Genomic DNA, 9202 nt, shown 5'->3' with positions numbered 1-9202 from the left:
GAGCTGGTTGTCGATTCCTTTTGACATCAATTTGTTTTGATATAAGATATTTTATCCAGTTTATGAGTCCACCGCTATCCGCCAGCACGGTGAGGGAGGTTTGTTTTGCCACTCAGTCCGATCGAACGGGGCGTTGCCGAGGGCAACGTGACGTAAACGCATACCCAGAAGTCTAAATTGCAAAAAATGTCCCACATTAGGCGAATTCACCCTACATGTTGCCAACAGGCAACACTCAGTCAAGAAACCCTTTAAAAGATTTTGTTTTATAATGCTTTTAAATTCAAAATGGCATGCATTATAACCAGTTGAAGCTATTTAATATTTTACATAATGTTTATGAAATAAATTATGATCAAATTGAAAAGAAAACCTTGCTTTTTCACTTATTGTTATTGTTGCCTACACACAACAAATCCCCCCCAAAAATCTAAAAAAAAAGTCTTTAGATTATGTTTATTTTGTCTATTTTAGGAAATAAAAACACTCCAAACATTTTTTCCTCACTGGCATCACTGAGTGTACCATAGAGGGTTAAAACAAAACAAAAGCAGATGTAGCAGCAGAGCTTTAACCAGACCACTGTGACCAGGTGATCTACTGTCACTGCTGATTTTACATGATATGCTTTCTACTTCCAGATCCTCTCCTCCAGGTTTTAAAACTCACCTCATCCCAGATCTCAGTGGCATGGTGTCTACAGAGCAAGAAAACAAAGCTGCCATTTAAGATGACGTCTAGGAGAAATCATCTGACAGTTGCTACTTTGATGGTAAAGTAGTTTATTGCAGATCATCACAGGCGCCTGTGTTCACTGTGTCACTTGTGTATTTTCAAAAAATGATCTCCAACCCTACCTTTAACCATTTAATGGGTATAATTTATTTGTTAGCCCACCCAACCAATTTCACCACCAGCCGCCACTGGTACCCATTCAACCTAGTAAGTTTGTCTTTGGTTCCACAACAAGAAGATAAGACCTTCACCCAAAGGCCAGAGGCCTGAGAATCTCACCCTACTTACTGTGAGGGGACAGTGCTAACCACTGGGCTGTCCAAGGTTTGAAATTGTTTAGGATAACTATTATTTACTGCTTCTGCTAACACTTCTCACACCCTTTTGTAGTTATTAAAAAGTTGAGTAAACAGAACAAAGGAGATCATAGAGACACAGGACAGTTTCTTATCCCAAGAGAGAAAAGCCATAAACAGCAGTTTCTACAACTCAGATATAAACTTTTGGGTATTTCAGTCACAGGTGGGCAATTCCAAGTATGTAGCAGTAAGGTTTGAAAGTGCTGCATTGAGGACATGTGACTAAATCCATTGAACACTGTGTACACAGGTATCTACTGCTACAGTTTTAGTCCTTCATTCGTTGTCTACATACAATGACATGACAGTAATTTTCCTTAAATCCTTGATAATGTCCTTTCAAAATATTAAAACCAGCAGTTGTTTTATTTAGAGTTGTGCACAGTGCTCTGAAAAACTGTCTATCTCCTCACAGATGCTGATGATGAGATTCTTCAGAGGAAGTTTGTCCTGTCCTCCAGGAAAGTACCTGATAGGAAGTGAATGCTGTCCTATGTGTCCAGCTGGTAAGATCCAACTGAACAATAAAGTGACATTTCTCTTATTAGGGTCCAGGCAGCGTAAGCTGTGTAGCAGAGAACTTGAATTAACATTACCCTCAGTATTACACATTTTCATATCATATAAACTGACTATTTTTTCCCAACAGGAGGTCGTGTTAAAACAGACTGCACAGAGTTCAGAAGTACTTCATGCCTTCCCTGTTTAGAAGGAACCTACATGAATCATGCAACTGGACTTAAACAATGTCTTTCGTGTGCAAGTTGTGAGGAAGGTAAATCTGTTAATCATCTCATTGTTAGAAGAACGTTCCCTAAAGTTGATTAGAAATCACTAAGTAAGAATATTACTGCAAGTCCCACAGTGTTGGAGATTGCTTTGACAAAGTCACTGTCAAGATGCAGAAATGTTGAATCTTGTGGAGTTAAATGCATATGGGTGATTTAACATGGATGATACTACAGAAACCTTGAAAGACCAGTGAAAACAGAGACTATCTTTACTGTCACAAGACATTCCTTGAGGCCAACTGGTTATTTTAGTTGTATTTTTTTTCTTCTTGCAGATGAGCCATTAAAAAAAGCTGAAACTGCAGTTTCTCTACTTTCCTCAGTCTTTTAATCAGTCAAGTAATTGTGTTATCAGTGGGACTTTCAGGAATGACAGAATTAAACTCACCTTGTAGAAGTCACTGTACCATCAGTAATTTTCCTTTTCCATCTTCATATCATATGTAACCTCTGTGTGTGTGTTGACAGGACTGGGTCTGAAAATAAAAAGTTCATGTTCAACAACATCAAATACAGTTTGTGAACCACTGGAAGGATTCTACTGCACATATCCTGATTCTACAATCAATTGCCTGGCAGCAGAGAAACATAAAAGTTGTAAACGAGGACAATACATCAGTAAAAGAGGTTGGTCTTATAGTTTTAAGGTCCCGTATTTGAAATGTATGAGCAGTCCACATTCTGTGATATTTGTGTAGTATTAGTTTTACATATCCTCTCAGGCCTCTCTCTGGATCTCTAGTAACAACAGGATGATGTACTAATCTGCTGTACTGGTTTGAAACCCTCATGCTGATGGTGAAATAAGGTGTTTGATGGCACAGCTTACATTTCAGTTGTTGATTTCCCCTTTTCACTGATATCTAATTACTGCAGTTCATTGCTGATCAGAGAGGACATGGACTGACATGTTTTAGCATGTCTGAGAGGCAGTCACTCATCTTCTGTATCCAGTTAGAAAGTTGATAAAGGACAAACATTTAAAGATCTGAAAATACTTTAGATTATTAAATTATTGATAATCCATCTAGCAATTTAGCATGGATATCTTGTTCAAATATTTGGATAAAGTACTGAAGCTAATAACATTTTGATTGTTTCAACACTTAATATAGCTATCAGTATTAGAGTAAAAACATATCTTACTTTGTTTTTATGAGAAAAGAGCTGCACCAGAATGTCTAACACTAGTTTACATGCACAGCTAAATCCAGCTATGCTGATAGCTCGATTTGAGTGTCTCGCTGGACTTCTGTCCTTGTCCCAGTTTACATGCAATAGAGAAAATCAAACAACTGACGGTGTCCTCCTCCTCAACATACTGTAGGTGGTGATATGCGTTGTTTCAGCGGGTTAATACGGACCCCTGTCCATTTGATTACTAGTATACTACATGTGTGTTATTTGTGTTTGTACAGGAACAGCCTCCACAAACGCTGAGTGCTCTGACTGCAGTGAGGGAACATTTTCTGATGGGACATTTACATTTTGTCGACCACACACACAGTAAGTGACACATCACACACAGGCACAAGGTTTCTAACAGCTGCCAAGGTTTCTAACATCTGCAGTAATTTGTAGTTTCTTTATATTTTCCTGTAAAAATGTCTCTGTCATTCCAGATGTGGATCTGAAAATCAGACGATAAAATCAGGAACTACTGAGAGTGATGCTGAATGTGGAGAAGAGAAAAAGTGGTCACATGTGCCAGGGATTGTGGGCGGCATTGTAGCTGCGCTGGTTTATTTAGTGATTGTCATCACTGTGGGTTACATTGTCATAACAAAGAAACTATGGCCACTATGTAAGATCTGTGTGCACTGTGCAGTCAAAGAAAATGTTATGGTTTAATAGATGATTCTGCCAAGTCATGATATTGATTATGTTTTTCATTGGTTTTGTTTTTAGGCAAAAGAAAAAACATAAATTCTACAGCACAGGTATGTTTGTTCCTGTCTTTCAGAAGCTGTAGCTATGGACTATATGGTCAGTAGATGATAATACTTGGTTTATCTCTAATTTAATTCAGTACTCTGTTTATTATTATTTCACCAAAAAGGAAAGCGTACATGCTGCAGAAGAAGAACCGATGCCAACAGCAGCAGGTAAGTCGGCCTGATAATCTTCCTTGTGTTCTCTGTCACTGACTGAGCTGACGTCACTGTGTGAATCTGAACAACTGAACCAGACGTTTCTGTTTTAAACTAACATGTTTCTCTCCACAGTATAAAAGACAACATGGAGACAATAGAGAGCAGTGTCTGTTCAGTGTCTGTTCACTGCAGAGTAAATGTGCTCCAGGATCCAGTAATGATCCAGTAGGATGCTGGCACATTGTCTTTGCAAGGGACAGCCTTCCTGCGCAGGGGAGTCGTTTAGCTCAGTAGGTAGATATAGTTCTCTCTGCAGCCGGTCCCATATCAAATTCCGACTCCGGCGACCCATGGCTGCATGTCATTCCCCCTCTCTCTGCCTCCCCATTTCCTGTCTCTCGATACTACACTATCAATTAAAGGCAAGGCCCAAAAAATATAAATAAAAATAAAAACCTGCACAGAGACTCTACAGATTATATTGATTTACGTATGTCTCTCAGTCCTATTTATTATTATGCATCGCTTGTCAAACAGGTAACACCCTGTGACTCAGGTTTGGACCAGATTGATGTCAGTGCATCTTGTAACTGACTAGTGAACATGATCCAGGAACACACAGAGGGACTGGAAATGTCTCGGAGGGTTTAGTATCAGCCTCTCTACACAGCAGAATTTCTGTGTTTACCTCTGATAGACAGTCTGACTATGATAAACACATCCACTGGAAATGTGTTTGTGAGAGGAACAGAGAAAGAAGAAATGAGAGGCTGAGTGGATCAGTGTCCAACTCTGAAATAAAACTTCACTGATGTCCTCTGGTGGACAGAGAGCTCATTGCATCACAAACTGGATCTTCACCTCCTGTTCTGAGTTTTGAACTCAATGATACAGTTTCTTCATTCTGTCATTTTTATTTTGGACATACGGTATGATAAATATTGAGTTTATTTACTAAGTGGAGCTCAAAAGAGATCAACTGCGTGGAGAAGACTGACCTCTTGACTAAGGACTCACAATGAATCATTGTGGAGATGATCTTGTATAATAATGGACTGTGGACCAAACTCACAAGACAAAACAGGTGGATCAGTCCATAGTCATTATCAGCACTGGTGATGGTGACCACAGTGTTTCATCTCATTCAAAGACTCAAGCACCAAGCTGAACAACCAAGAGACCAAGCTCTTCTCTGAAATGATTACTTTGCTTTATATCGGTTTGGTAGATTGTTGCTGCCACCGACATTTGTTTGGCTGTGGTTCATTTTTATTGTTTATTTTTCATCTGTTTCTCTTCATGCCTCTTGCTCTGCTCTGCTTTCTGTAAATTAAGCAACTTTTTACTTTGCTGCCTCTGTTGAATCCACATTTATATGAAGCAGTGTAACAATTTTATATTTTTACTCTTATTTGTATTATATGTCTATGTATTTTTGTGAATGCTGTTTTAAATGTTCAAATAACATTTCTGAGTTGATATGATGAAAATACATATAAAGTTGCAGAAGTGAAATCTGAACTGTGGATAAATGTGTTTATTGTTCACATCGTTATTTTCGATTTTATTTTCTACTGGTTACTTTTGTTAATGTTGTCTCCTGTGCTCCGAGTCCGTCTGTCTGGGGAGGAAGTGCACGCAACTACTACAAAATAAAACCGTGTGAACACTTCCGGTGGAAGCGATTTTGTTGTTGATGAGCGGAAATTTATTATTAACCAGCAAACTATTAACCATGAATACAGTGTGTGTGTGTGTGTGTGCGTGTGTTAATTTTTTTCAAAATAAGACATAAATTAATGTTTAATCCATAGAGTTTTAAGTATCTATGACTTAATTATTTTAAGTAGCAGTTACTTAAAGCAGAAGAAAGTGATATATTTGTGTTAATATAAGTCTTAAATAGTTATATCTTCCGACAGCAATCACTTACATAGAGTGTCTGGGCCGAAACACGGGTCTGTCAGTCACTCTGCTCTGCTCTGAGCCAAGGAGAAAACATTTATCGTATCCTACAGTTTTTATCCAATGAGGAGAGAGAACGGCATGCAGGGCTGTGTGTGCAGCCAAGGGACGCCGTGAATGTGGTGACGTAGGGACGAGGACTGTTATGGTGCGTTCAAGGCAACTCGTAACTCCTGTTTTTCCGACCTGTGAAGTTGTACCAGTTTGATCTGGTACAAGTTCACGGGTCGGAAGTTACGAGTGGCCGTTATAGTGACTTTCACAGGTAAAACAGGTCGGAAAAACACGAGTGGCTTGCCTGGAACGCTACAAAATCATAAGTTGTGACTTGAAGCTGTAATTTACGATTTCAAAAGCCTGCCTGGAACGCAGCATTAGCGAAAACGACCGGATCGCTTACTTCTGCTTTAATCTGCAAAAAAGTTCATAATAATCAAAAATTACAAGTTTCATTAACTTAAAAAGAAGGAACATGTTATTCCCAGCAAACATTTCCTCGACCTGGGTCGAGATGGAGACGTCCAATCTACGTCGCGTCACGTCGTGACCTTAATTCGACAGTTTTTCAACATGATAAAATAACATCTGAGTAAATATGACATACATAATGAGTCATTTTAGATCGGATTACTGCCAGCAAACATTTTCTCAATCCGCGTCCAGATGACGACATCCATCAGACGTTGCATCACGACGTGACTTTATTTAGACTTTTTTTCGACATGATAACATTAGGGGGGATACGATCTCACATAACACATATTTAACTAAAAAAACACTGCCAAGAATGATTTCCTCTATCTACTGCTGTCTAGTGCTGTGTGGAGATGAAGACATCCAGTCAACGTCCAGTCATGTCAGGACGTAGATACCACCTCTGATTAACGTTGGGCAGGCGGGTTGATATGACGTCTATCTGAGGGGTGAGATGACCGGCGGATGACGACGTCATTTCAACGGCGTTTAGACGGCATCGGTTTACGTTGTTAAAAACTATTCAAAATGATGGAAATATATGTGAATGGGAGAAAACAATGTAGTACCATCAAGTGTATTGGCGGGGTGGGCTTAAATGTTTGTTATTCTAGCATCCATCAAGGAACTATTTTCCTCGCGTAGTGAACGCACCTGGTTTCAGCTGCGGTGCGGCGGCAGAAGAAGTTTTGAGTCGGCGAGGAGAGGACACAGATGCGTGTGAAAGGTGAGCTTCGAAAAATAGTGTAATTTAAAGCAGATATCATCGGCACGGCCGTTTCGGCTAATGCTGTGTTCAAGGCAGGCTTTTGAAACCGTAAGTTACAGCTTCAAGTCACAACTACGACTTGGTAGCGTTCCAGGTAACCCGTAGCTCGTGTTTTTACCGTCCTGTTGTCTGTGAAAGTTCCCTATAACGGCCACTCGTAACTTCCGACCCGTGAACTCGTACCAGATCGAACTGGTATGACTTCACAGGAAGGAAAAACACAAAGTACGAGTTTCCTTGAACGCACCATGAGTTAGCAGCCCCCGCCCTTGTCAGGCATCAATTGGTCCTCGTGCTACGTCACCACATTCACGCGCATCCCTTGGCTGCACACACAGCCCTTCATGCCGTTCTCTCCCCTCATTGGATAACACTTGTATCCCACAAGGAAAATTTTCTCCTCGGGTTACAGCAGAGCAGAGTGACGGAGAGACTCGTGTTTAGGCTGAAATACTTCATGTAAGTGATTGCTGACGGAAAATAGGACTATTTAGGACTTATATTAACAAAAACATTCCACTGATATCTGCTTTAAGATGAAAATGTGCTTGGCAAGACATTATACGTTCATGAGTTACATGTTAAAGTTCTGGTTTTGTTGCTGCATCGTGTAATGTTACAGATATCTGCTGCATGTTATTCGTAACCGAGCGGCGGCTAACAGTAAGCTAGCAGGCGAAATAGCAAGGCCTACCCTGATACATCGAGTGTAGCATCGATGTTAAACCGAGTGTGTTCGTTCAATGATCATACATCATCTCCAAAGAGTGTATTTTTATTGTAGCTCCGAGAGCATGGAGTGGCAGACTTACTTTTAGCCTAGCAGGCATAAACAACTGAACCCAAACATCCACAAATACACACAGGCGGCGCGACCCCTACTGGGCACAACAGGGATCATCATTAATGATCTACATTTTCCCTTTGTACTTCCTTCCTTGACCCAGGTGGACAACAGGATGGTTAAAGAGGAACTTCATCCTCAAACCTGCTCCATGTGTCCCTTAGCTCCAGAGTCCTAATGCTGGTTAAATCAATGACTTGTAACTAATGCCTATAGGCTTTATAAGGAACCATCAGAAGATTCAGGCTACTGTGTGGGTCTAAGAAGTGGTTATGTCATTACTCTTTCAAATCCCAGGACAAAGTCTTACTCTAATTTATAAAGTGCATTTTACATCTGAATAGGTGCTCGATAATTTTTTTTTTCTTGTGTCCTCTCTCCAGCTGCTGTGAAAAGATGGAGCATTAAGGCCACAGATGTGGAAATAGAGAATGCAATGATGAATCATCTAAAGCATGCGCCAGCCAGAAGCGGGGGGAAGGAGCAGATCCTCGTCGCTGACTGTTAAGCCTCCTTGGCTATGACCTGACTTTACAAAAAAAAAATTGTTCTCTAATAAATATATTTGTTTTACTTGTTTATATGTTTTCAATACAACCAGTTGAATAGATCTTGTCCTGAATGCTTTCCTTTTATTATTCTACCTATTAGTCCATGCACCACTTGTATTTTACAGTATAGCCTAGGTGAACATCACAAGGATATTTTAAACCTTCAGGTTTATTTGCTATCAAAGTTTCCGTCAGGTTCACTTTTCCAAAAATGCTGATGTGATTTGATGTCTTTGACTTTTTGAAGTCAATGCAGCTTGAGATTTTTTTTTTTGCTAAAATTGAGAAGTTTGTTCAAGTATGTGTAGATTAGAGCATTGAGAATTACACATAGGATATGCAGCACAAGATCTGTGCTTTTCATAGAATTTCTAGATATGATAATGCCAGTTATAGACACCTTTTGAAATGCAATACATTACATGTGTAGACAAAAAGGTTGAAATGTAAGCTATATTGCAATTCGAAACGACAAAAGTTGAAATGTTGATGTAAAAATTATGCCGTCTAATAGCCGTCGAAAAGACGTCGGTCATGGCACAGACGTCAGGAAAACTTTCATTTAAGCACCTCAAATAGACGTAGAATCAACCTGTTAGATCGACGTTAATTAGACGTGAG

At 39.7% G+C, this 9202-nt stretch overlaps 1 pseudogene across 1 annotated transcript; it reads left to right on the top strand.

The window, feature by feature from the left end:
- The first annotated feature begins 646 nt into the window (after window positions 1-646).
- Window positions 647-8538, top strand: LOC146986692 (tumor necrosis factor receptor superfamily member 14-like; annotated as a pseudogene). Its single transcript, XR_015035882.1, has 7 exons — window positions 647-772; window positions 1510-1600; window positions 1744-1869; window positions 2354-2512; window positions 3304-3391; window positions 3508-3825; window positions 8414-8538. The product of XR_015035882.1 is annotated as a tumor necrosis factor receptor superfamily member 14-like (transcript).
- Window positions 8539-9202: the final 664 nt, after the last annotated feature.

This window comes from Trachurus japonicus, chromosome 5, assembly GCF_045865225.1.
Source record: "Trachurus japonicus isolate A0001 chromosome 5, Traja_1.0".
NCBI lineage: Eukaryota > Metazoa > Chordata > Actinopteri > Carangiformes > Carangidae > Trachurus > Trachurus japonicus.
This window is presented reverse-complemented; position numbering and strand designations above follow the sequence as displayed.